At 32.5% G+C, this 26,907-nt stretch overlaps 1 protein-coding gene across 4 annotated transcripts in view; it reads left to right on the forward strand.

The window, feature by feature from the left end:
* The window catches only part of LOC123211675 (protein WVD2-like 3), a 42,800-nt gene that overhangs the window by 4,215 nt on the left and 11,678 nt on the right, over positions 1-26,907 (forward strand). Inside the window, exon 5 of one of the 4 annotated variants that reach the window (XR_006501449.1) lies at positions 3,228-3,336. The exons of 2 other annotated variants lie outside the window; for them this stretch is intronic. The gene's annotated coding sequence lies outside the window, so the exon portion shown is untranslated. Of the gene's footprint in view, positions 1-3,215; positions 3,337-26,907 lie in introns of those variants that run through there. One more of the 4 variants, XR_006501450.1, reaches the window with a different exon arrangement.

A 26,907-nucleotide genomic window follows, 5' to 3' on the forward strand; every position in this document is an offset into this window, starting at 1 on the left:
AGTACATCTTAAGAAAGTGGAAGCTTGCCCAGTAGGCAGTTAGATGTAACCATTCTGGCATTACTATGATAGCCTTAGAGCTTGAAGGTCTCTGTCCCTAGGAACATGATGCAGCTGTAAACAGGGCATGCCACAGCTGTCTTGGGCTATTTTCTTCTGATAGAATTACAAAGTGGTAGCAAGCAGCTCTTTAAGCAGCAGGTTTTTAAAAGCATGAACCAATGAAATTAGCTTGTTTGGATGGAATCTGTGACTAATAAACCCCATTTAGAAAATCCTAAAAATGCAGATTTTCATGTCATTAATTTTTCATTTTAGTAAAATGCAGAGAGAAAAATGAATTAAAACCATCCATCTAAGAGCCAGTGCAGATAAAAAATCGAGGAAACATAATCAAAATTGAGCTTTCAATTCTACATTTTATGATATCTTTGTGAGGAATTATGAAGAAATATATAGCTAATAAAGAAAACAAGAAAAAATGTAGATACCCTAGCAAGACTGTGATCGAAAATGAAGGGCTTCCTTTATTATCTTCATTGTAGAGATGACCTTTCTGAAATTCCTTTAAGTTTTGCGCTAAGATTAATTATATCACGCCTTTTCCACTTAACATTGCTCGTAATGTCACCAAGATGTTGTAGTTTGTCGCTCATTTTTCCTTTGTTATCTTTTTTTTTTTTGTAGGAAATGTGTTCAGTTAAAAATTACACTGTTGTTCATGTTGGACATAAACAATATTGCTTCATTTTGTAGCAAGTATTAAGAATAGAAAAACAAAGCTTCATAGTCTCTATATCTCTCCTCCCTACCAAATGATGTCGTTTTCTCCAATAATGGGTAAAAGGACGTCGTTTTGTAAATGAGTGGCGAACATTGAACCACGAATCTAAGTCACAAATTTGAGTTATCGATGTGAAGTTGGTTTTTTGAAACTTATCTTGCTCAAACTTGATTCAAATTTAAACCAAGCTGAGTTGAGCCGAATTTTACGACCAATTTAATTCAATTCAAATTCAGCCTTAAGATAAGCATTGGTTAATCTTATTATCTGTTATGGTGAGAGGTAAATTAAATGAAGTGAGGATTAGACAATTAGTTAGGTTTTTAAACATGGTTCGACCCATTTTTTTGAAACTTACTTCTACAGTTATGTGATTAGTAACTTGTTGAGATAGCTCAAGTAAAGTGTGAGTAGTAGAATGTCTTGATTTTGGATAGGGGTTTGAAAAAGAGTGGTTGAATTTCTATGATAACCTTTTCGTCTATTTTAGAAAAATGCTTATTTAATTAAATGAATGGATCATGTTACAACATAACTAGTTATCATAAAAACAAATCTGTTTGGCTTTTGCGTCACAATTCTCAACTTAAAGTCCTCATCAAAATTAGCAAAAGCAGCTGATCCTAAGGGTGCAATTGATTTGTAGGTATATGTGTATGCATGCTTTTTGTTTCCCCCCATTTGGCAGGGAGTAGAGATAAAGAGATTAAGAAGTTTTGTTTTTCTATTCCTGGTACCAGTTGTAAAATGAAGCGATATTGTATATGTCCAACATGAACAACACTGTAATTTTTAACTAAACAAACTTCCTAAAAATAAAAAGATAATAAAGGAAAAATAAGTGACCAATTGTATCCTCGCTGCATTTCCATGACATTTTGGTGATATTAAGAGGAATGCTAAGTGAAAAAGGTGTGATATGATTATATCTTAGCCCAAAACTTGAAGAAAATCCAGAAAGAGAATCACTAGAGTGAATATTTGTATCCCCAGGCCTTTGTTGGGTTTTCCAAAATTAGGCTTTTGAACCTTGGAGACAGTGAAGATGAAAGTATTAGTAGGAAATGCGTAACTAGAATTTGTGACAAGTAAATTTAACCGATGAAAGCAGTTGAACCTTAGGCCACTGGATGAATTGGCCTTGATTGTCCTCAAGCTTGGAGGCTATCAAACATATTTTCTTTGTCCCTGTTGCATTCACCAAAAATATGTATCTGGTTGTTTAAAAATGGTAGGAAATTTGTTTTACCAAAAATATGTATCTGGTTGCATTCACCCAAAAGACGATTTGATATCTTAAAGAACTCATAACAATTTCAGCAATGTGAGATGCACCTCTAAACTCAACATTTTTATTATATTTTGTTGATATGAGATTTATCTAGCGTATTGAAATATCATAGTAAAGCACATGAATTACAATAAGTCTCCAAGAAGTCCCTACTACCATACAATGTTTCAAGAAATTCAAATAAAACACCTAGCGAGATTATTTGTTCAAAAAAAAAAAAAAACTGAAAACCTTTAAAATGTCTTGAAACCACATAATTTTCATTCTTGTGAATTCTGTAGGGAAAGGGAGAAGAGAAGCCTGAAAATGTTGAGGGAGATAAGAAAAGTTCAATTCTTCAAAATCCAAGGATATAGAATCTAACCCTATAGTTTTCTTGGCAACGAAACATGCCAAGCCAAGAACAAAAGATAAAAACTTAAGCACATTACTCAAGATTGTAAAGAAATTGACACACACAAAAGCATAATTCCCAATCATTTCACAAGAAATGAGCAATTCTTATACAAAATTTCTCTCATCCAAGCGATCATAATTGATTCAAGAAAGTTTATTTACTTGGGTATGTTGGGAAAAGCAGTAAGTGCAGATAAAGACATGCAGTAGCAGTGTCAAGATTGGTAAAGCACATGACTTACATACATTAAGTCTCCAGGAAAACCCCTACTACCATACAATGTTTCAAGAAATTCAAATGAAACACCAAGCAAGATTGTTTGTAAATAAAGAAATCTGAAAACTTAAAAATGCCTTGAAACCCCATCATTTTCATTGATGTGAATTCTTTAAGAAAAAGGGAAAAAATCACAACCGAACAAAGAATTTCAGAAGGGAAGGCTGAAAATGTAGAGGGAGATAAGAAAGCTTCAATTCTTCTAAATACAAGGATTCTTATTATATTTCCCCTATAGTTTTCTTTGCAACCGAACATACCAAGCCAAGAACAAAAAATAAAAACTTAAGCCTATTACACAAGATTGTAAAGAAACCAATACACAAAAAAGCAATTCCAACTATTCCACAAGAAATGAACATGTGAATCAATAAACTTCTGTGGTTATTTTCTTTCACAAAATTTCTGATCTAAGCTACCATAATTGATCCAAGAAAGTGATATTTACTTGGGTATGTTGGCCGAAGCGGTATGTGCAGATAAAGACATGCGGTAGCCTTGTTAAGATTATCAAGTTACCCCTCCTTGTAAATTGATGAAGACACAGTAACGCTTCTACTACGAGCAGTAGTTCTGGTGCCATCTCTCAAGTGAAAAACTCTATGCAACAATGGCGCCTTATATAGAGGTGATAGTTATCTTTGGGGCCTAGAGTTTGTTAAGAGCATTCGGTTAAAGGTAGTTTTAAAGAATCATGAGATTGTGTCTGTTTCCTAAGCAGCCTAGGCACCCAATTCATTACCACTATTTGAATATTTTAAATGTAAGATCTTATTTACATAAACAAACATTAAATCATTCAATTCTAATTCCACTGGATATACATGTAGGCTATAAAACATTGAATTAAAAACTTTAGGATTTTGAAAATACTTGGAACATCATACAATCTGAAATTTTGAATTTATGACGTTGTTGAGATTACTTGCATTGGTATGACTAATCTTTCGCTCCTGAAACCTCTCTAAAAGATAACTTTCAATCAATAAAGTTATATTGTATGGTTTCAGTAAGAGTATCTAGTTTATATATAATAGATTTCATCAATGGGATCAAAGTCCTTAAATCCCACACTAATCATGACACACGTATACTAAACTTGTGTTTATTAGTTACTTAAATCTATCTGTAAACTATCATTAAAGTATTTAATTATTTGATTTAATTAAATTAAAACTATAATTAATGTTTGTCTATGTAGGAAATTTTCCGTTCATCATTTTAATGAAGAATCTTATTGGCCATCTATGAAGAGAAGCACACTAAAACCCTTAACTTTGTGTGAGGATAAAGTTCTTTTCTCTTGTCATTAATAGATGACTGAAGATCACAACAATCACCACATTCGTCTTCTTTTTAACATTAAGAAGAAACACATATGGGTTTAGCTTCAGAACTTGCATATTAAGAGGCAATTTAATCACTGATATTTGCAGAGGAGAGAGAGAATGGAAACTAGAAGCAAGAATTCATATCTCTTTGCAGTGAACGAAAATTACAAATCTACCACGAGTACACTTGCAAATAAAAGTGGCAACACTACAATACAAAACAAATAGAGAAGCTACGCTTCACAAGAACTGCTGCACTAAAATGTTCAATCAAATCATCATGTTAGCAGATTCTGTAATAGCAACACAAACACTAATGGTTATATATGCATCTCTATTACAACTTTTATAAACTAGAAAAAGAAATTTATGCGGAAGACTAGACACCGTGGTGGATTGTGTCCGGCCAAATTCTACAAAGAGAAACAGTCAAAGAAAAAATAATAGAGTTCTTAACAGTTTATAAGAGATTTGATTGAAATGTTGTTGAGATTTACTTGGTGAGAAGCTAATGATCCAAGTCGTTTTTAGATAGAGGCGACACTGCCAACGATGAACGAATACTTGGAGGTTTCTAATATGGGATAATTTTGTAGGCCATTATTTTTAAGCGGCAACAGCCTTGCAAGTTGGTGTCAATGGATAAGTAATTAACGGGAATTTAAAAAGAAGGCCTATATTAAGGAGCACCAATCCATTCCTTAAATAACACAAATAATAAATATAAATTTGTATATAAATATTGACATATTATTATATAATTAAGTATTACTTTATTTTTAATTTAAAATTACTCAATCACAGAGTGATATATTACTGTTTGTGCATAAATTTGTTTTTATTGTTTGAGCATATAATTTTATTATTAGCTAAAATTGATACTATAGAGTTTGGTAACTAACAAGGACATTAAACCTTAAAAAAAAAAAAAAACAATGATTATACATTAATCTTTAGAGATAGAATATTAGTAAATATTATCAATATCTGTATTATTTCTAAGTATTAATTTATGTACACATGGGCATGTGTCATGCTGCCGAACTATACAAGTCATCCGATTTTATCGTGATTTAGATCTTATCTCAAAATTCAAATTCTGTCGATGATGTATGACTGTGTGTGCCCCTACACACAATTATGCCTTTATCTGGAAAACATTTATTAACTCAATTCAAACAAGAAAAAGACTAGAATGCCTTTAAGCTTACTTTTGGATGTTATAGTCCTCCTCCTTTTATATGAATTTTGTCGCTAAAATTCACTCAAAAAGTTATGAGAACTGTTGCCACATGTCTTGCTCAGCCTGTCATGTGGCCTCTTCAATTCAATGATTCCTACAAATAACTTTAATTAAGGGGATCTACCTACATCTAAGCTCCTTGACTCGCTAGCAAGAATTTGAGCTAAGCAGTCCTCATACGCCAAATTATCCTTGAACTTGATATCCTCAACTTTGAGTACATAGGTCAGGTCATTGATATACTTGTATAACAACAATACATGAAACACGTCATCAATGGGATCCATGCTCGTTGACAATGCAAGCCAGTAGACAACCTTACATGCTCTAACACCTCGAATAGTCTCACAAACCTTGGTGTTAACTTGTCTTTCTTATCGAATCTCATAACATCCTTGTAAGGGGCTACTTTAACAAATACTTTATCACCTACCTCGTACTTAATATCACATGCTTATAGGTTTGAATAACTTTTTTGACGGTCTTGAGCATGCCTCATCCTTTCTCTTATCAATCTTACGTGCTCTATCAACCTCTGAGTCATCTTTGGTCCTAATAACTAAGTCAAGATATCTCTTTCTCCTATATCATCCCAATGTAATGCTGATTTGTATTTTCTACCATATAAAGCCTTATATGGAGCCATCTTGATGGTTGCTTGATAACTATTATTGTATGCAAACTCTATATAATATCTCTCTCTAGATACATACCCCTACCCGAAATATAACCTAAAGAGACATGTATGACCTATGACCGAACTACTAAATTTAAAATCTTATCATTTAATACATGATCATGCAAACTCAAACATGCAAAAAGGTATAAATATTGACATATTCTTATGTAATTGAATATTATTATATTTTTAATTCAAAATCATTCAATCACATAGTGATATATTATTATTTGTGCACAAATTTATTTTCATTGTTTTAGCATGTAATTTTATTGTTTAGTAAAACTAATATTTTAGGGTTTGGTAACTAACAAGGATATTAAACATTACAAAAAAAAAAAAACTAAAATGGATTTTAGGTTAAGCTTTAGAGATAGAATATTAGTAAATATTATGAATATCCGTATTATCTCTAAGTATTAATTAATGTAATAATAATAATGTATCATTATATATTTTTTTTGGGTAAATTGTGTCATTATATAATTGAATGATTTAAAGTTAGAAATAAATAAAAATCCGTTCACACACAAAATGATATCTGTTATTAGTGTAAATAATTTTAATTCATTTTTTAATCATTTATTATCTGTATTGAATTAAAATTATAACTATAACATGGGTTTATTTTATCTTTTGTGCATTGTCTAGACACTTTTTAACACATATTGAGTTAGTTTATATCTTAGGTTTAGGGCACAATTTAATTTGAGTTAAGATCAAATAAATCAAATTTGAATTGTTATTGTTTTCATAAATAGATTGAATTCAAACTAATTCACATAATCGAGTTTGAATTGACTTAAAGTTGAATCTAAAGTTAAATTATTTTTAATCTCAATTCAAATATAAAATTGATTTTAAATTTAATTTTATTCGAACTTGGTTTGGATAGTTAGGTTTAAACTTAGTTGAAATGCTTTTTTAAAGATTATCATACATTTTTTTTATGAAGTCACATCATAATTTAAAAAATAAACGAAAAACCCAGAGCCAAATTTTTTTTTTGGTATTATTATGAAATATAAACATGGTTCAACTCAATTACACTACTTAGTAGAATTATTTCTTAATCCAAATTGGAATTCGACTAAACCAAAGTTTGAGATAGACAATTATTTATTTATCTATTTTTACATTTTCGTATATATTTCCAATAAAGAAAAACATACAAGATAACAAAAAAAAGGTTAACATCATCCCTAGTATAATTGAAGTTAGGTTAGGGCAAGTTACCTGTCTACCAACCCAACATAACATAGGCATTATTTAATGGTTAATTAAGACAATACACCAATCACCTTGTTTCATACATTAATATATGAGTAGTGTTATGTGTATAAATAGTGTACTTAATTTTGTGCATAAATAATAGTATGTTACTATATGAGTAAATAGTTTTAAAGGCCAAAAGAGTATTTCCCACCAAAGTTTTAATATAAAGACAAATACACACTTGTAGGGTTTCAAAAATTAAATACCTATTCATAGATTAACTGTTGTTAAAAATTGTATATTAGAGACAAGGGTAAAATCATCATTTTACCAATAATATTAAAATGTATAATTTTATCTCATTTTTTCCTTTCGGTATTGAAAACTCGCATTTCAACTCTAGTCATAATTTTGAAAAATAATTTCACCCCAAAAAAAAAATCCCTAGGGTTTTCTCTTTCTCCAACTATGGCGACAATGGTTACCACTATTGCCGGAGAAGAGAGAAAACCTTAGAGATTTGGGAGGAATATATAATTTTGTCTCATTTTTCCCTTTGAGGTTTGAAAACTCGCATTTCGACCCTTGCCCCTTCCCCGCCCTACCACCCCACCCTACAAAATCCCTAGGGTTTTCTCCCTCTCCAGCTATGGCAATGATGGCTACTACTATTGCCAGAGAAGGGAGAAAAACCTTGGGGATTTAGGGTGAAAAATTTACAATTTTACCTTTAGCTCTAACATAAAATTTTAACAACAATTGGTCCATGGGTGGGCTTTTGAGTTTTTGAAACCCCGCAGGTGTGTATTTGTCTTTGCATTGAAACTTAGGTGGGAAATAGTCTTTTGACCAATTTTAAATTAGAGATAAAATAATACCCAGCTACATGGTGATATACTATTGTTTATACATAAAGTTGTACACATTATTTGTATTTGTTTATGTACATAGTTTTATTGTTAATATACATTTGTATACATTTCAATAATGATTGGCATGAGAGATAAAAATATTCCTCTACAGGTGTTAGGTTGCTACTTTCGATACCAAACATATTGTTTCCATTAACAACAATAATCACACTTATTAGAGGTATGTTAGTATTAAAAGATATATGTAGATGATGATAAAGATGACTCTAATGGTAATGATGATGTTTAATCATGTAACACCTTTTCTAGATACATACTCCAACATAGAATATGACCCAGAGCATGCATAACTTGCTTTCTTAGTTAAAATAGAGAAGAATAAATGCATGATAATAATTACTAACGTGTGCGAAAAGGTGAAATCTGAATAAATATTTTAAATGTATGAAATAACTTCTGACATAATTATAAATGATGCGTCTAAAAAATAACTAAAGACTATTAATATGCATAATAAAAAACACAAATACAAAAAAAAATTCAAAATGACACTTTTGGCCCTCACCTCATGCAGCTAGTTTGTTGGATCGTTGACTCTTCCGTATGCCCTGTTACTTACCTCTACCTGTGAAACAACATAGAAAGAATGCATGAATGAAAAAACGTAGTAAATCAGTGACCTCTCGACACCCTGAATAATGCATACAACTACTAAATTGGGTGTTCCACTTATGAATTTGGACATGGTCACAACTCGACACCCTCATGCCCTGAAATTGGCATATCTAATGCCTTAGTGAAAACATATGACACCTTATGTGTCTACTATTGTCATGCCTTGGGCACATGCCATGCGATCTAATAGGCTAGCTAATTGAGATACCTTGGTCACATAGGGAAATATGGCCACAATCTTTCCCTTACCATATACGCTAGCTACGAAACTGTTATTTAAAAACATCTTAGGATGACCCCTACCATAGGTATATATGTTATGTATCCTCTTAACCACATGAGGAATATCTAAAATGTCATAATCCTTTACCATGTACACCTGAACTAAGTTGAGCTAAGTGGCTAATGTGTCTTGGCATCGAGTGCATGATACATCTCATAGGTATTTAGCCTTATTGCTGTCACGTACATTGCCGCTTATGCGCACAGTTGGTAACTATTTGGATATGTATCATTTTTCTTAACTTTTTTAATTTTTGACCTAGATTTGACTCGATTGGGGTTTATGTCATTTTCCATATAGTCAGACACCTGTTTTATCATTAACCTCTTTGCCTTTCTTGCTAAGGTCTTATTTTCTTTCTTTCCTTCTTCTTTCCATTTCATACGTTTAGTCAAGGGTAAAATGGTCATTTAACTATCTACATGAGTGTGTCTAAATTCTAGCATGACATCTACTATCAAAGGAGACATACATGGAGGTGTTTCTCATACCACAAAATTGTGTATGCTTCTTCTCAAGATGAAACGTTACTTACAAAGTTTTCCTATTTGTATATAGATACATAAATGTGCATCGCGATTTAGGATTTGCAAACCTATGATGTTTTATGCCCTCAACCCATTATGGGTCAATACCAACACATATATAGGTCTCAAACAAGTTTCTAAATTGCCTAAAGTAGTCTATCATCATTATAAGCATGTAAACATTTATAACATTAAAAATTAAAATCGGCACACTAATCAAACATGGCCTCATTCTTTTTAACATAGTTACTATCGTGATTATCAATCTTATGACTTGAATAGCCTAGTAAGAACATGCTTTCAATCATCAATAATAATCAATATATTTAGTGAACTGAACTAATCATGTCATAACATCTTTTTCAAAGAAAATCGAGCTACAAGTTGTCTTTCGACATACAAACAATTTTTCACATTGCTACAATAAATTTTGGAGATTGACAACTTCCTCCGATAACCAAGAACCTCTTCTCTCTCTCTGCCTCTGATAAATGAGTAGATGCATAAAAAATATAGTAAAAAAATTAGGTTAATGTATCTTTTTATTTTTCCTCCTGGACGCAACACACAAACATATACCTATAGTACACGTGTGTTTATTGTGTCACCTAACTATGGAAATTTTGTTGGGGCATACACGATCACAATTTCAAAATTCAAATAGGTGTGCATCCCTTTTGAATACATTTATTAACTCAATTCAAACAAGGAAAAAGACTAGAATGCCCTTGGGCTTACTTATGGGTATTATAGTCCTCACTCTTCATATGAAATTTGTCCCTAAAATTCACTTAAAAAGTATAGGAACTATTGCCTTATGTTCTATTCGGCTTCCCATGTGCTTCTTCAACTTGGTGATTCCTTCAAAAAACTTTAACTAAGGGGATCTACCTATATCAGAGCTTTTTGATTCATCAGTCAAGGATCTAAACTGAGCACTCCTTATACGCCAAACTATCCTCGAGTTTGATATCCTCAACTTTGAGCACATGAAACAAGTCATTGATATACTTGCATAAAACAATACATGAAACATGTTATGAATGCGATCTATGCTTGCTCGCAACATAAGCTAATAGGCAACCTTATATACTCTAACACCTTAAATAGTCCCACTATAACACCCTTATCCAAATGCATACCCCTGATGGGAATATACCAAAAGAGGCGTGCACAATTGAGCTATTTGAAAATGTTAATGCATGATCATAATTATAAAACATGCAAAAAAGTGATGTAATAAAAAGAACTTTATTAATCAATGCCTATGTGATATTATATGTCTGAAAATTCTAGCAACAATGACAATAATAAACATACATAATAATAAAAAACTATATGTTTGATAAAAACTGAATAACAAAATACCTCTCTGCTTATATAGCTATTAACTAGATTGCTGGTTCCCCCGTCTGCCTCATTACTCACTTTACTTGCAAACATACAAAAGGAAATGCATGTATAAAACTCAATAAGTGGTGATCTTTTGACACCCAAAACTATTATAAATAATTGATTATAAAACATGAGTTCTATTTGTAAGCTAAATGTGATCACACTATGACACCTTGGAAGTCATGAAGACCCAAGCTAAAATTGACATATCTGATGCCCTGGTGAAAGCTACTATTATGTCTTGCATACATGCCAAATGGCCTATTGGGTTATCTAACTAGGACACCTTGACCACATGAGAAATCTTTGATAGCAACATTTTTTCTTACCACATAAGCTAATTGGAATTACTGACTAATCATTTAGAGATAACCCTTAGCTTAGGTATTTATGTGGTGGATCTCGCTAATCATGTGATGAATATCTAAAGCCAAATTCTTACCATATACACTTGAATTAAACTAAGTGGCTATATACCTCGACACTGAATGTAAAATGTATTTCATGGGTATCCAACACTATTACTTGCATAATTATCGTCATTTACACACATAATTGGCAAATTCCTAGTTGTGTGACACTAGTCTTAAGGTTGTTGACTTTCGACTCAAATTTGACTCGATTTGAGTTTGCGCCATCATCCACACAATCGGGTACCTTATTTATGTCTTTTATGAATTTCTTGTCCTCTAATAGCTTATTATCAAGTATTCCAGTAATACAAATTATAAAACAACATATTTAGGCAATGAATCATACAAGAAATCCTTCTAAAAATTCCTATAACAATGAATCATGCTTAATAAACTGAAGTCAAGCTAGACGCACCACTTGTCTTCCTATGCTTGTCGATGCATTCTCCTTAAAACTGGTGACTTAGATGATTAGTGATGACTCTTCAGGAAACTATAACGTCTTTTCTCACTTTTCAACGATTGGGAAACAAAAGAGTATGAGAGAATAAAGGTTTATTGTGTTTTTATTTTAATTTTAAAACACGATACAAGGGTGTGTATAAGCCATACATTGCCTTATGTTTAGTTGCAGAACTAAAACAACTTTCTATTTTGTTGCGATCATAATCTAATCCACTAATTGACTTTCTATTGATCATGCAAGGGTATTTACGCTTGAAAATCATTACTCACCTAATTTAAAAACTAGAAAAAAAACTAAAATGCCTTTAGGCTTTCTTATGGGTGTTACAATCCTCCCGTCCTTATATGAATCTCGTCCTCGAAGTTCACTCAAACAAGTGTAGGAACTTCTATCGCATATCCTATTTAACCTTTTATGTGGCTTCCTCAATTCAGTGATTTCTCCAAAGAAATATCTAAGCTCCTTAACTTACCAGTCTAATTTTAAATTGGATGTTCCTCATAGACCAAGACATTTTCTAGCTCAATATCCCTAACACTAAGCACATGGGTGGGATCACTAATGTACTTGCTTAATAGCGATACATGAAACATATCATAAATGTAATCCATGCTTACTAGTATCACAAGCTAGTAGGCAACCTTACCTACACGCTCTAATACCTTAAAGTGTTCGACAAATTTCAGCACTAACTTGCCTTTCCTATCAAATCTTATAACATGTCTATAAGGGGTTACTTTAACGAGCACCTTATCACCCACCTAAAACTAAAGATCGTGTCTTCTCTGATTTGTATAACTCTTTTTATATTCTTAGGCTTGCTTTATCCTCTCTTTGATCATCCTCTAATCCTCAATTATCCTTTAGGTCAGCTCAAGTCCTAATGACTAAGGTAAGACATCTCTCACTCTTATCTCATCCTAGTGTAATGGTGATTTACATCTCTTGCCATACAAAGCCTTATAAGGAGTCATCTTGATGGTTGCCTGATAACTATTATTATAAGCAAACTTCACCAGTGACAACACTTCCATCCAACTCACTCATTTATCTAGGCAATAAGCCCTTAACATATCCTCAATCACCTTATTGACTTTCTTAGTTTGTCTATTGGTCTAAGGATGATATGTTGTGCTAAATACCAATCTCATACCTAAGAAGTTTTTCATACTTTGTCAAAATGCTAAGACAAATCTAGTGTCTCGATCTGATACTATCATTATAAGTATTCTATAAAGTTTGATAATCTTTTTCACGTGAATCTGATCTAACTGATCAATATTCATGGTGTCTCTAGCTATTAGGAAATATGCCAACTTGGTGAATTAATCCATTATAACCTATAATGCATTATAGCCACCTTTGACCCTAAAAAATCCAATCACAAAATCTATCAATATGTGTTCCCACTTTCATTTAAGAATGCTAAAAGGCTATAAAAGTCTAATAGCCTCTGATGTTTAGCCTTAACTTGCTAACATATAAGACACTTAGTCATAAAGAATGCAATGTCTTTCTTCATTCTTGGCCACCAGAACATCTTTCTCAAATTTTGATACATCTTTACATTCCCAAGATGGGTCATGTAAAGGGAATTGTACACTTCTACTAGGCTCTTATCTCTTTGAGAAATACATATCCTTTGTTGGAACATCAAGATGTCTTCAGCCATATTGAACTTATTCTCAATATTCTCAACTGTCTTTTGTCTAATCTGTAGACCTCCTTTATTTGAAGCCTATGTTATACAAATCTCATCTAGAAGGGTCAATTGAATTTAGAGACCTATCAACTACTTTGTGATGACCTCAATCTACTATCTACCAACTCCTACTATAACTTACAAGAAATAATAATCTGTGATAGGAATGCTTTTCTATCTCAAGGCATCTGTAAGTACATTTGCTTTACCTAAGACTCTTGTGATTCATGTATATGTTACTTTTGACCCTATACAGGTAATACCACCATACCTTAAGTGCAAACATCATAATTGCCAACTCAAGATCATGAGTTGGGTATATGGTCTCATACTCCTTTAACTGATGGGAAACATAAACTATAACTTTCCTTTTCTGCATCAATAATACTCCCAAACCTTGATATGAGCCATTTGTATTCTCGCCCTTCTCTAGCAAGGCAAAGACAGGACCTGAGGTCAATCTTCTTTTTAATTCTTGGAAACTTTGTTTGTAGGCCGCTAACCATCTAAAAGGAATCTCTCTGCATGTTAACTTTATGAAAGGTCAAACTAACTTGACGAATATCTCAATAAAACATTTGTAATAGCTTGCCAATCTCAAAAAACTTTTGACCTCTTTAGCGATCTTAAGCCTATGCCATTGTAGCACCATCTCAATGTTATAGGGGTCTACTGATATGCCATCTACTGAAACCATATGATCCAAAAATGCCACTCTATCTAGCTATAACTCATATTTAGAGAACTGTGTAAACAATTCTCTCTCTCTCAGTCGTTAGAGCATAAATCTCAATTGTTTCTCATATTATTCTCGAGTTCTAGAGTTAACCAAGATGTCATCAATGAATACCACTACGGACTTATCTAGACAATCCTAGAACAGTCTAGTCATGAGGTCTATAAATACTACTAGGACATTGGTTAATTCGAAAAGCATGACCATAAACTCATAATGCTCATATCTAGTTTTAAAAGCAGTCTTGGGTATATCTTGTTCTGTTACTTTAACTTGGTAATATCTTAACCTAAAATCTGTCTTAAAGAACACTAAGGCACCTTTGAGTTAGTCAAATAAATTATTAATCCTCAAGAGCGAGTACTTATTTTTCACCGTCACCTTATTCAACTTCTTATAGTCAATGTACACCTTTATTGATCCATCTTTCTTTTTTACAAAAAGGATTGTTGTACCCTATGGTATGTGGCTCTATTTGATTAATCCATTATTCGATAGTTCTTGTAATTGTTTCTTTAGTTCCTACAATTCAGTTGGGGCTATTTTATAGTATGCTTTAGAAATTGGTATTGTTTTTGGGGCCAAGTAAATACTATATATTTTTTATGACTAAAATTATCTTTGTTAATTTTTGAACCATGTGCATCAAACACGCCATACATCCCTTACTTAACATTTTCTTAGCCTTGATGCTAAAGATTCGATCATTTTCAAATGTAAACTACTCACCATCATCCAAACTGAATCTAACCTTCTTCTTTTTGCAGTCTATTTCTGCTCTATATTTGCTCAAAAAGTTCATGTCTGGTATTACATCGAAGTCTAACATGTATATGATTATTAAGTTTTTGACCATTGTATGACCTTTTAGAAAAATTGTTTCCCCTACCAACATTAAACTACTATGAATCTAATCCTCATCCGACATCTTTATGTTGATATAAGGTACAACTGAAGGTTCTAGTCTTAATCTCTCAACTATGCCTCTAGCAATAAAACAATGTGTGATACCAGAGTCAATTAAGGCTTATAAAAGACAAGTATGAAACAATAACTAACCTATCATAACTATTGGGCTAGCATCCACCTAGGCTTAAGTAGTTATAAATACTCGGGTCTATTCTCCCCTAACTATTTACTTTTCATGAGCTGGTATTGTTGTTAGGGTTGTACATTACCTAGTAGAATGTCTTGGCTACTTACATTTATAACACACCTTTTGTATGGCTAAACACTTATTGGTACGCCTCTCATCACATCTATGACATGTAGGGGAATTAACGTGTCTGGGCTACTCTTTTTTTCTCTATTTCTTAACCCTCTAATTGTTCTTATTCTCAGGTTGGAAGACTCTTTTACCTTTGTTGTCTTTACTAGGACTATCTCTATTGCCTCCCCCTTAGTTGCCACTAATAGTTAGCTAACTTTGTCTTGACATTAAGGCTGGTGGTATAGGTTTCTCTAATAACTCTTTGTCTCTGGTCATGCATTGTCTTATGGTCCTAAATCTTAGTGTTTAACTGAAGGCCTCTAAAAAAGACTTGGAAGAATTATCTCTAGTTATCACATTTTTGGCTAGATTTGGCCTAAGCCCTTTTATAAACACATCTAACTTTCCTATCTCTGAATTAGCCATGCCAAAAGCATATTTGGCCAATAAGTTTAGTTTAGTTGAGAACTTTTTGACCGATATGTTCTTTTTCCTCAGTTGGAGAAACTCTTACTCCTTCACATATATTACTTCAATTGAAATATATTCTGACTCAAAAGCCTGTCTGAAACTTACCTATGATATCTCTAAAACTTGATGAGTCTCACACAATGTTTGTTACTAGACCTTAGTATTATCTTTCAATAGGAGACTAGCACATTGTATCTTAATAACATCTATCACTGAGTAAATCCTCATAACATCCTCCACTACTCTAGCCATTATTCAATTGGTAATCCCCTTGATACTACATTGCCTCTAAAATCTAGAGGTATATGATGACTAGATAGGCTATAAATAGGATACGCTTGTTCTCTACTGCTACCTCCAATCTTTACTTGAGGTGCTCTTACACTCTTCTTACTTTACCAAGAGAGTGCTTTCATATCTGAATACTACTTTGGCACCAATAGGGCCTGAGCCAGATACCCCACACTGGTTGACATGTCTTTGTTTTGTCTTAAACCCTCTTCCATAATCTAGAGAATGGCAACACTATTAATGGAGGGCATAACTAAGGTGTTGAATGTCTATCCTTGAGCCTCTGCTTGGCTTATTTCTTGACTAGGAGCCTTTGGGACATCTTTGATTAACCTTTTTGATCTCTTTATCTTGAAATCATAATAACCTTTAGGCATATATTATTTTAATCTGGAAGCAAGTATATTATACTTACAACAGTAAGCATGCAAGAGTGGTCAATATTGTACGAGGGGTTACTTTCTTACTTAACTTTATATGCATTTTTCAAACACATAAAGCTTTTCGCTTTTTTGGGTACCAAGATCATGCTCAAATACCATAAATGTAACACCCCTCTCCCCTGATGGGAATATACCAAAAGGTGTGCACAATTGAACTATTTGAAAACTTTAATGCATGATCATAATTATAAAGTATGTAAAAAGGTAATGTAATAAAAACAACTTTATTATTCAATGCCCATGTGATGTGATGTGACTGAAAATTCTAGCAACAATGACAATAATAATAAAAAATTAATTTCAAATTTATTGGTAAAATAGATAATGATACCTTTTGTATGGAAAAAAGTCTGGTTAAGGAATCCTCAAGTGATGTCAGGTTACCACATCTAATTACGTGGTCGGTTAAGGAAGGGATATATAAACAATAAATTGTCTTTCAACGTTTTCATTAGCCAAATGAAAATCATTTTGGACGTTTATGTATGTACCTTGTCAAACTCTCCTCATGACAGACATCAACCATCTCGTCCCTTTAGAAGGCAATGTCTTTCACCATTTTACTAGGAATTAGTGGGATGTCTACTATGAAGAACAATCATACATCCTATAAACATGACATATAAAAAAATCAATCACCTAATTAGATTCAATTGTATTCCACATTCTTATGAACAATATTGTACCTATCTCTATTATTAGGGATAGTGTATGTGGGGATCTTTTTTTCAATAATCCCTTATGTCCATTATCCTGTACGAAGATTAAAAATAAATGGTTCATCTTCACTTGTGTTAACTATGATAATAAGGTTAATAGTAAATAGTTAATCAAAGGATTTGGAAAGCAAACAAACACCCTATGAAACCATATTGTTTAACGAGATTAACTTTCTTCTTTTCACTAGGATTGAGGTCTACACATAACCCCTTAATACAATAGGATATGGATCAGTATGTCATTTGCCATAGTCGCTCTCCCTATGGATATACATTGAATCTATCCATATGATCAACCAATTGGAGAACCTTTTGGGATATCAATTTTCAAGTATCGTTCCTTTGTAACCCCAGCTAAAGACAATAAAGTAAGGCCAACTTAACTACATTGCCACATCATCCCCCTCATGGCTTCACCTTGAATATATATTCCAGATTATTGTATGTGATCGGTTGTGCATTATAGAAATAGGTATCCTAAATTCGATATTTGACATCTCAAGGAAGATAAAGGCTAATGTTTGTCAATCGATTGAAGTGAAGGCGTGTAATAAATGTGAACTCAAATAGGTTGATCAAAATCTAATGTTGTGGACATGCAGAAATTGATCAAAATACATCGTTTGAAAGATTTTTAGTTGCTTCTCCGTTAATGCATCTTTTATAGTGGACATCCCATCTCGATTCCTACATGAGCTTACTTGAACCTTGCAATGTTGCTTAACCATAGGGTATCTTAATTTTGCCTTTGGCTTCACGTGTTTTCTCTTTTGTAATCTTTTATGTAATATAAAAGAAACTGTAATCAAGACAATATTCATCATAAATGCTTTATTCAGAAATAAAGATACAAAATTTGAAATTTGCACGTCAAGAAGCCTTGATATGGGATTTTTTCTATTTCTCCCTTGTAAATGCAAAATATCATAAAACAAGTAGATTGAATCCTTTATTCGGGAGAGTTGAAATGTACACATCTAAGAACCATTGCATTATTAAAAAGATTTCAATTGTAATGATATATATTTTTTTTAAATCCATATGTCCAAAAAACTCTAAATTGAAACTATCCAAAATACTAAAAATATATATCAAATTTCGCAATAACTACTCAATTTGGAAAAATGAACCTCAAATTCAAAAATTACATATCGAAAAACCCTATATTGGAAAGAAATATCAATTTTCCCCCTTAAATGGTAAATGTCATAAAACCTTAAGTGAAAAATATCAAACAAAAAGCTTTAATGCTTTATTCAGAGATATAGATACAAAATTTAAAATTTACATGTCAAAAAACCTTGATACAAGATTTTTTTTCTATTTCTCCCCCGTAAATGGAAAATACATAAAACAAGTAAATTGAATGCTTTATTCGGGAAAACAAACTTAAGAGTTGAAATGGTACACATCCAAGAATTATTGCATTATTAAAAAAATTTCAATTGTAATGATAAATTCTTTTTCTAAATCTACATGTCCAAAAAACTCTAAATTGAAACTATCCAAAATAACAAAAAATATATCAAATTTTGCAATAGCTACTTAATTCTAAAAAAAGAATCTCAAATTCGAACACTACACTTGAAAAAACCCTATACTAGAAAGAAATATCAATTTTTCCCTTTAAATGGTAAATATCATAACACCCCCAAGTAAAAAATATCCAACAAAAACCTTTAATGGAAAATATAAGCAAGAGTCAACATGAAAATTGTCAACACCCCCAACCCTAAACTCACAATTTTAAGAGGTAGGAATTGTTTCAAAACTCACATTTCCTCCCTCCTCACGATCCTACGAGCCTCTCAAGTTCTAAAAAGTGACTCTTTGCTCCCTACTCATGATCCCAAGAGTCTAACAAATTTCAAAACTGACTCTTTACCCCCCACCTCATAAGCCAACAAGCTTGTTACTGTTTGAAAATTTGCAAAAACCTCCCCGTCCCTAGCTGATTTTACCTTGCTATTTCAGCTGACAATGTCAGATTTCCGAACCCAAAATCCTTTTTTTGACTCCCATTTCAACAACAATAAAATCTACATCTATTCTAACAAAAAACCTCTTACAAAATTCATCTGACACATGAAGGATTTTACCCATATAATCAGTTGTTCAAAACCAAAAAGCCTAACTTTAGAAGGGCTCAAAATTTTCACTCAATTGCTTAAATCTCAACACCAAAATGAATCAAATATAACAAGAAACGATGGACTAATCTCTTTTGCCACTTTTGTCGTCAAAAAACTCAAAAAATTGTCAGAGAAAACAGCTAGGCGTCACCTCGCGGTTTTGCCTCACATTTTTGTTAATTGGACCAATAAATTCATCGGAGAAATGAGTTTGCTGAAATTGTTAAGGTTTGTTTATATATGGGGATGTTTTTGTCAATTCACAATATTTGGGTATATTTGTTTTGTGTTAACAGAGTTGGGTAATTTTGTTTTTGGTCTAGTAAATTTGGGTATTTAATTTAATTACCTGAAATTTAATTTTCAAATATGAGATAACAACTTGGTAAATATCATCATTGATTTTTTTTTTTTAATTTTTTAGAACCGAACACTCGCTTTTTATTATTTAATGAACGACGCAGCTCTGTATATCATATCTCAACTACACTTGCAAATAAAAATGGCAACACTACAACAGAAATCAAATAAAGATGCTACACTTCGCAAGATCCGCTACACTAAAATGTTTTTATCTCAATCAAATCATTATACGTCTCTATTAAACTGTTATATAAACTGGAAAAGAAGGAAAGGAAATTCTTAAGCAACTGCTGGGTCAGGCCCGCCTATCAGATTCCACGTAATGTCCTGTGGCACCATCAGCGGCAGTTGTGGTCTTGTCCAGATTCTGAAGCTTCCCCAGAATAATTTGGATCTGAAAATCCAGTAAGATGGATGAAGAATACGAACTTTTAACTAATGAAATAGAAGAAGGAAGAAGGAAGCTAATTAATCAGTACAATCTTAGGGTTCTGAATGAAAGAATCTATACGATCCAGCATGGAGTTCACTGTAGATATATTCACCTCTGTGGCATCACAATATATAAATCTAATTAGTTTCAATACGAAAGGATCTTTGGTACTACCAGGCCTTTGTTTGAGCGGCTGCAGGGTGTAAGCTGGAGCCGTGATCCTGTTGGGTTTCTCAAACACAGGCTTTTCAATCTGGGAGACAATAAAATAGATGAAGCTATCAGTGTGAAACAAGTAACTGGAATTTGTGACAAGTAAAATTAACTGATGAAAGTAGTTGAACCTGAGGCCACTGAAAGAATTTGCTTTGCTTGTCCTCAAGCTTGGAGGCTATCAGACATATCTTCATTCTCCCTACCAAAAGCATGTATCTGATTGTTCAAAAAATGGGAGGAATTTCGAATTTTGTTTAACAAGAAAAGGGTGTGGCCTGGCCTCTTACCTCCATTGTCTCCTTTCAGAAGTGCATCATCCTTATGCCACTGCATGTTCATCTGCAACACAACATAAGATCAGAGAAACCTGGTTAGGAAATTTCAGTGGCTTTTCGTCGTCTAGATCAATGTCAAAATATGTTGTCATGAGACTCAATGTTTACTATACAGAGTAGACACAACTTATCATAGCTTTTGGGTTTTACAACCCAAAAGACATCTTACTAGTTTAAAAAACTCAAAATAATCTTAGCAATGTGAGATACATATCTAAACCCAACATTTGTACTATGTTTCGTCAGTGTAGGATTTGCTTAGGGTATTGAACTATCATAGCAAAGCACATAAATTACATTAAGTCTCCAAGAAAATCCCTACTACCATACAATGTTTCAAGAAATTCAAATAAAACGTCAAGCAAGATTATTTGTAAATAAAGAAATCTGAAAACCTCAAAAATGTCTTGAAACCCCATCATTTTCATTCATGTGAATTCTTTATTTTTCAAGAAATTCAAATAAAACGTCAAGCAAGATTATTTGTAAATAAAGAAATCTGAAAACCTTAAAAATGTCTTGAAACCCCATCATTTTCATTCATGTGAATTCTTTAAGAAAAAGGGAAAAAATAACAACTGAACAAAGATTTTCAGAAGGGAAGCCTGAAAATGTAGGGGGAGATAAGAAAGCTTCAATTCTTCTAAATCCAAGGACAAATTATATTTTCCCTATAGTTTTCTCGGCAACCAAACATACCAAGCTAAGAACAAAAAATAAAAACTTAAGCCCATTGCACAAGAATGTAAAGAAACCGACACACATAAAAGCAATCCCAACTATTCCACAAGAAATGAGCATGCAAATCAATAAACTTTTGTAATTATTTTCTTTCATAAAATTTCTTATCTAAGCAACCATAATTGATCCAAGAAAGTGATATTTACTTGGGTATGTTGGGCGAAGCAGTATGTGCAGATAAAGAGCAGTGTCAGGATTGGTGAAGAAGTTATCAAGTTACTCCTCCTCTCTGGTGCCATCTCTATGCAACGGCGGCACTAACTTCCTCGAAATTCTGAGAGGCTTGAGATTTGTGTGAGGGAGTCTGTTGTGATGGGGGGCTGGTCTTATATAGAGGTGATAGTTATCTTTGGCGCCAAGAGTTTGTTAAGGGTTCTCCGTAAAATGTAGTTTGAAAGAATGATGACGTTGCAGCCGTTTCTTAAGCAGCCTATGCTCCCAATATATATATATATATATATATATATATATATATATATATATATATATATATATATATATGTTGGTTCTAGGTTCGGATTTCTATTTGTAGGAACTGATTGGTTCCAATTCCTAAAAAGTTTACAGGATACTCAGACTCGCTAATCCTTAGGCACGGATTCTGTTTTATAACACTGTATTTTTTTTGGAGGGATTAGAAAGACTGATGTGATCAAACAAGCCTAGGATATAGTCAGACTAATGATATTGTTTGTTTTCAAGTTAAAACGACTATGTTATTTCTAACAAGAGTATAATAATAAACTCCCAAATACAGGTGACTCGTAAGGTCACATAACACATTTGTCAGTATGAAATATTTTGTTATATGAGATTTCTATGTCTAAATATTTGGTTTAGACCTTCCCTCGTATGTGAGTAGAAGATATGTATTTTTAAAATACATATATGAAACTATACTTTATAAAATTTTTCAATAAGCAATTAGGTGTGCAACTTTTTTTTAAAATTTATTTTGTCATTTTTTTACATATATATATTTCATATTTATTTTACTTTATAATTATAGTTTATTTTATAAAACTATAATTAAATTAATTTTATTAAGTAATATATATTTAGAAGTGAATAATTTTAATAGGTTTAAACCATAATCAAATCAGATCAAACCGTATTTTTTTTAATTTAGTTTAGTTTGAAAATTTTTCAAACTATTTTTTTTCAGTTTGGTTTAAAAAAGCTCTCAATACCAAACCTAACCATGCATACCCCTAACAAGAACTTATTTTGCAGTAAAATGAAAATTACAAATCTAACATGAACGACACAACTTCGTACATTATATCTCAACAACACTTGCAAGCAAAACTGGCAACACCACAATAGAAAACATAAAGAGTTTCTGTGCTACAAAACATCTGCTACATTAAAATGTCTCCATCTTAATAAAATCATCTTGTTAGCCGATCTTCTATAGCTACTCCTAACACTAACAGGCATATATACATCTCCATTAGAAACTTATATAAATTGGAAAAAGGACATTTATGTGGAAGACTACAACCATAGTGAGTCACGTCAGGCCGAATCTGGTGTGTTCCATCATACCCACGGGTAATGCCATACTAAGACATACCGATTGGCTAGTTTTACAGGCCAAGCCGACCTATAAGCATGAACAGACCCGTGACGCCTGAGCTGTGTAAAAACAAGGGGACTTGGGCTTGACGCAGGTTGGCCAACCCCCTTACATGTCTACAAAGAACCATGATAAAGGAATTCTTATGCAGTTGCTTGGTTTGATTCCATATTAGGTATTGTGGTATTATGGTTATTAGTATCATACAAATATACGATACATATCATACAATATGATACAATACAGATAAAAAATAATATGTATTTTAAGGTGTATTGAAAATTGATAAAATATATAATTTGCGTATCGTACAATATGATACGTATTGGTCTAAATAAATAAAATTAACAATATGGATTAATATATTTTTTTGAACTAAATCGGGCATGTAACTAAGAGTAGATACAAATCAAGTTGAGCTCGAACACCCCCAACTCAAGTTCAGCTTGAAAAGAAATTGGTCTAACTTAAACCGAAAAGAAATTAGTCTAACTCAAGTAACATTGGACTCGAATCGAGCTTGCTCAACTTGATTCAACTCGGTTTGAATCCATTTAATTCAAATTTGAATCGAGTTCATGATAAAAGGTTCAACTTATTTTGAAACTAAGCCAAATTTGAGGTAGAGAGAGTTCAACTCAGTTTGGCTCACAAGTTAGATAAATGGCTTGATTCGATTTGAACTTGACTCATGATTTGATTCGAAGTATATTAAGTAATTATTAAACAATAATGTTTTGTTAATGAATCATGAATTCAAAGCATGAATCTGAGCCACAGATTCGAGTAAGAGATTTAAACTACAAACTAAGCAAACTCAAACCAAATTTGAGCCAAATCATTATCATTCGAACTAAACTCAAATCACTCTTAATGTTGACTTGACAAACTCAAGTCTAACTGAGCTGAGCTATTTTTTATTTAAGCTAAACTATAACACTATTCTCTAAAAGTACTACCCTCTAAAGGAAAATGTCATCAAATTGACTATTTCGAGTATGCATTTAACTCAAAACATATCATAAAACTCAGTATTTATTGAAAACAAACTTCATTTATTCAATTAAGATTGAAATCGAAAGAGAAAAAAAGATGTCATAATTCAAAATTTACTGAAAAATGGAATGGTACAGTCAAATACATAAATATAAACTGAATAACACAAAATCATTGAAGAATAAAGTTGGTAAAACTATGATGACAGAGATGTCCTCATTGCTCTACACCCTCTGACCACCGCTCGTCTTGTAACCATCACCATCGTCTGTACTTGCATGCATAAAAGAAGAGGGATGAGTGATGAAACATGAGTAAGTATGAGACTTATTTGTTACTTAATATTTAAATCTCTAAAATGCCTTTAGTCTCGACCCATACTATATTTGTCATCCAGAGTTAGCATTAAACTCATTTATGGATGATAATAGGTCTTATATAACATTTATGTGCTCATATTGTATGCTAAGGAATATCTAAGCTATATGTCATAACTCTCAAATCAAACTATGTCATGTTTAGTCATTAAGGAGCCACTCCCTAGATTCCTATTTGGCATGACCATACTGAACTCAGTGGAAGTATCTGAATCTAGAAACTATAATTGAAACTATATACTAGGTCGATCAACTAGGATCAAATATAAGAATTTGGCACCTTGGCTATGTGAGCTATCTTTCTATTCCACTACACTAAGTTGCATCTCAACTAAACTCTACTGTGAGCAAAGACCCTACTACGAGTCTTGTGTCTTACTGTAGACATCCTCTACTACAAATAGTGTAACGAATATGCATTCACAGTGCGCCATTGGAACGATCTTATTATGCCTAACATGCATGCATCTTAAGTCTTAACTTAACTTGGCTCGTTCTTGCTTCCACTTCAAATGTATCTCTTGTCATTTTATAACTTAATTCTTAGGAACATAAGGTATAATAAAGGACCAAGGAAAAAGGGTGGTAGGGTGGAAAACATTCAAAACGCAAAAGAAATTGTGCAAAGGAAGGTTGGCTATGTGGTACCCAAAGGATGACATGGCATATGATGTGGTAGCTTATTTAAAGATGTGGAATGATGACATAGGCATGCGTAATGACATAAAGCCATGAAAGAAGCCTTATGCATGTGAAATAAAGAATCTTAAGTCTTATTTAATTAAAAATTTTTATTAATATTAGTTTTCCTAAATAAGTTAATAGTCCTATTTTATTATTGGTGAGTATCCTATTTTGATTTAGGAAATAATAAGTTTTAGGAAGTTATTATTTAGGAAAGTTTAATTAAAATAGCTTTCCTTATGTTTTATATTTTTCTAGTCTAGTTAGGAGAAATAAGTCTATATAAAGACATAAGTTTTGTAATTCAAAGCATTCAATTCAAGTTATTAATAAAACTTCTTATTTGAGCTTTCTTAAAACCTCTTTTGCAAAGCTTACAAGAATTCTTGGTATTCTTGTGTGCTTGTTCAATAATATCAACCTTAAGCATCTTTATGAACGATATCACAACTTTATTAGCGCTTATCCTACATCACGTGGTATCATAGCCTTGTTTTGAGATGGTTAGGCATGAGGAAAAATCAGATTGGCGTGCTAGTTTAGAGTAACAAATCGCAACATTAGTTAGAACTGTAAAGGGACTAACTACACAAGTCAATAAGATAGAAGCCAACCTACTTGTATCACAAACTACACAAACTATTTTTAATCTACAAAGGACAATTTCAATTCTTTCTAGGCAAATGCAATCAAGAAAAGAAGAAGTTTCTACACAACTCGAGCAAGGAGTCGATGAAGAATCAAAATGTGATTATACCTCAAAGCCATAATTAAGAAGGGAGGAGAGCTTATCAAAACCGTGAACCTTACAAAATCAAGGGTCATTTTCATAGTTTAATGGTGTAATGGATATTAAGCAATTTCTTGATTGGTTGTATGAAGTGGAGCAATTTTTTGATATTATGTAGATCAAGCCAGTGCAAAAAATAAGTTTAGTAGCTTATAAATTAAAGAGAGGAGTCGATGCATAGTGGCAAATGCATCAAGAACAATTAAAGATGAAGGGTTAACTAATTATGAGAGATTGGGAGCTGATAAAAGCTTTGTCAAAGTCTTGTTTTCTGTCATTCGATTATGAGCAAACATTGTTCCAATAACTTCAAAATTGTTACCGAGGAACCAAAACTATGGCTACCTATACAACAGAGTTTCTATGACTATAATCTCGATGTAACTTGAGTGAGACCAAAGACTAATAAGTTGTGAGGTATATGAATGGCCTAAACTATTCTATTCAAGATCATTTGGCAATATAAAACATATGGTCTATAGATCAAACTTAAAATTTGGCTTTACAGGCTAAAAGAAATTTTGAAGAATAGAAGATTATCGTAGGGTAACATAAATAGGCGATAAGCGATTGAAGTAAAGAGCTATATAATTCCAAGTAATATGAAAAGACAAGAAGCCAAGCCTAAACCAACAAAATTGAAGGGAAAAAAGAAGGTTGAGCCAAGCAAGGGTTTGAAGTGTTTCAAGTGTAATGAAATTGGGCACAAATCAAGTGATTACCCTCGGAGAAAACTCGTTAACATGTCATGACAAGAAGAGGATGGAAAAGAATTTGAAGAAAACAACATTGAAGGGGAGGAAGAAATAGAGGAAGTGATAGAAAAAGAAGGTGAACACTTG

The sequence above is a fragment of the Mangifera indica genome, chromosome 3, assembly GCF_011075055.1.
Source record: "Mangifera indica cultivar Alphonso chromosome 3, CATAS_Mindica_2.1, whole genome shotgun sequence".
NCBI classification, from domain to species: Eukaryota; Viridiplantae; Streptophyta; class Magnoliopsida; order Sapindales; family Anacardiaceae; genus Mangifera; species Mangifera indica.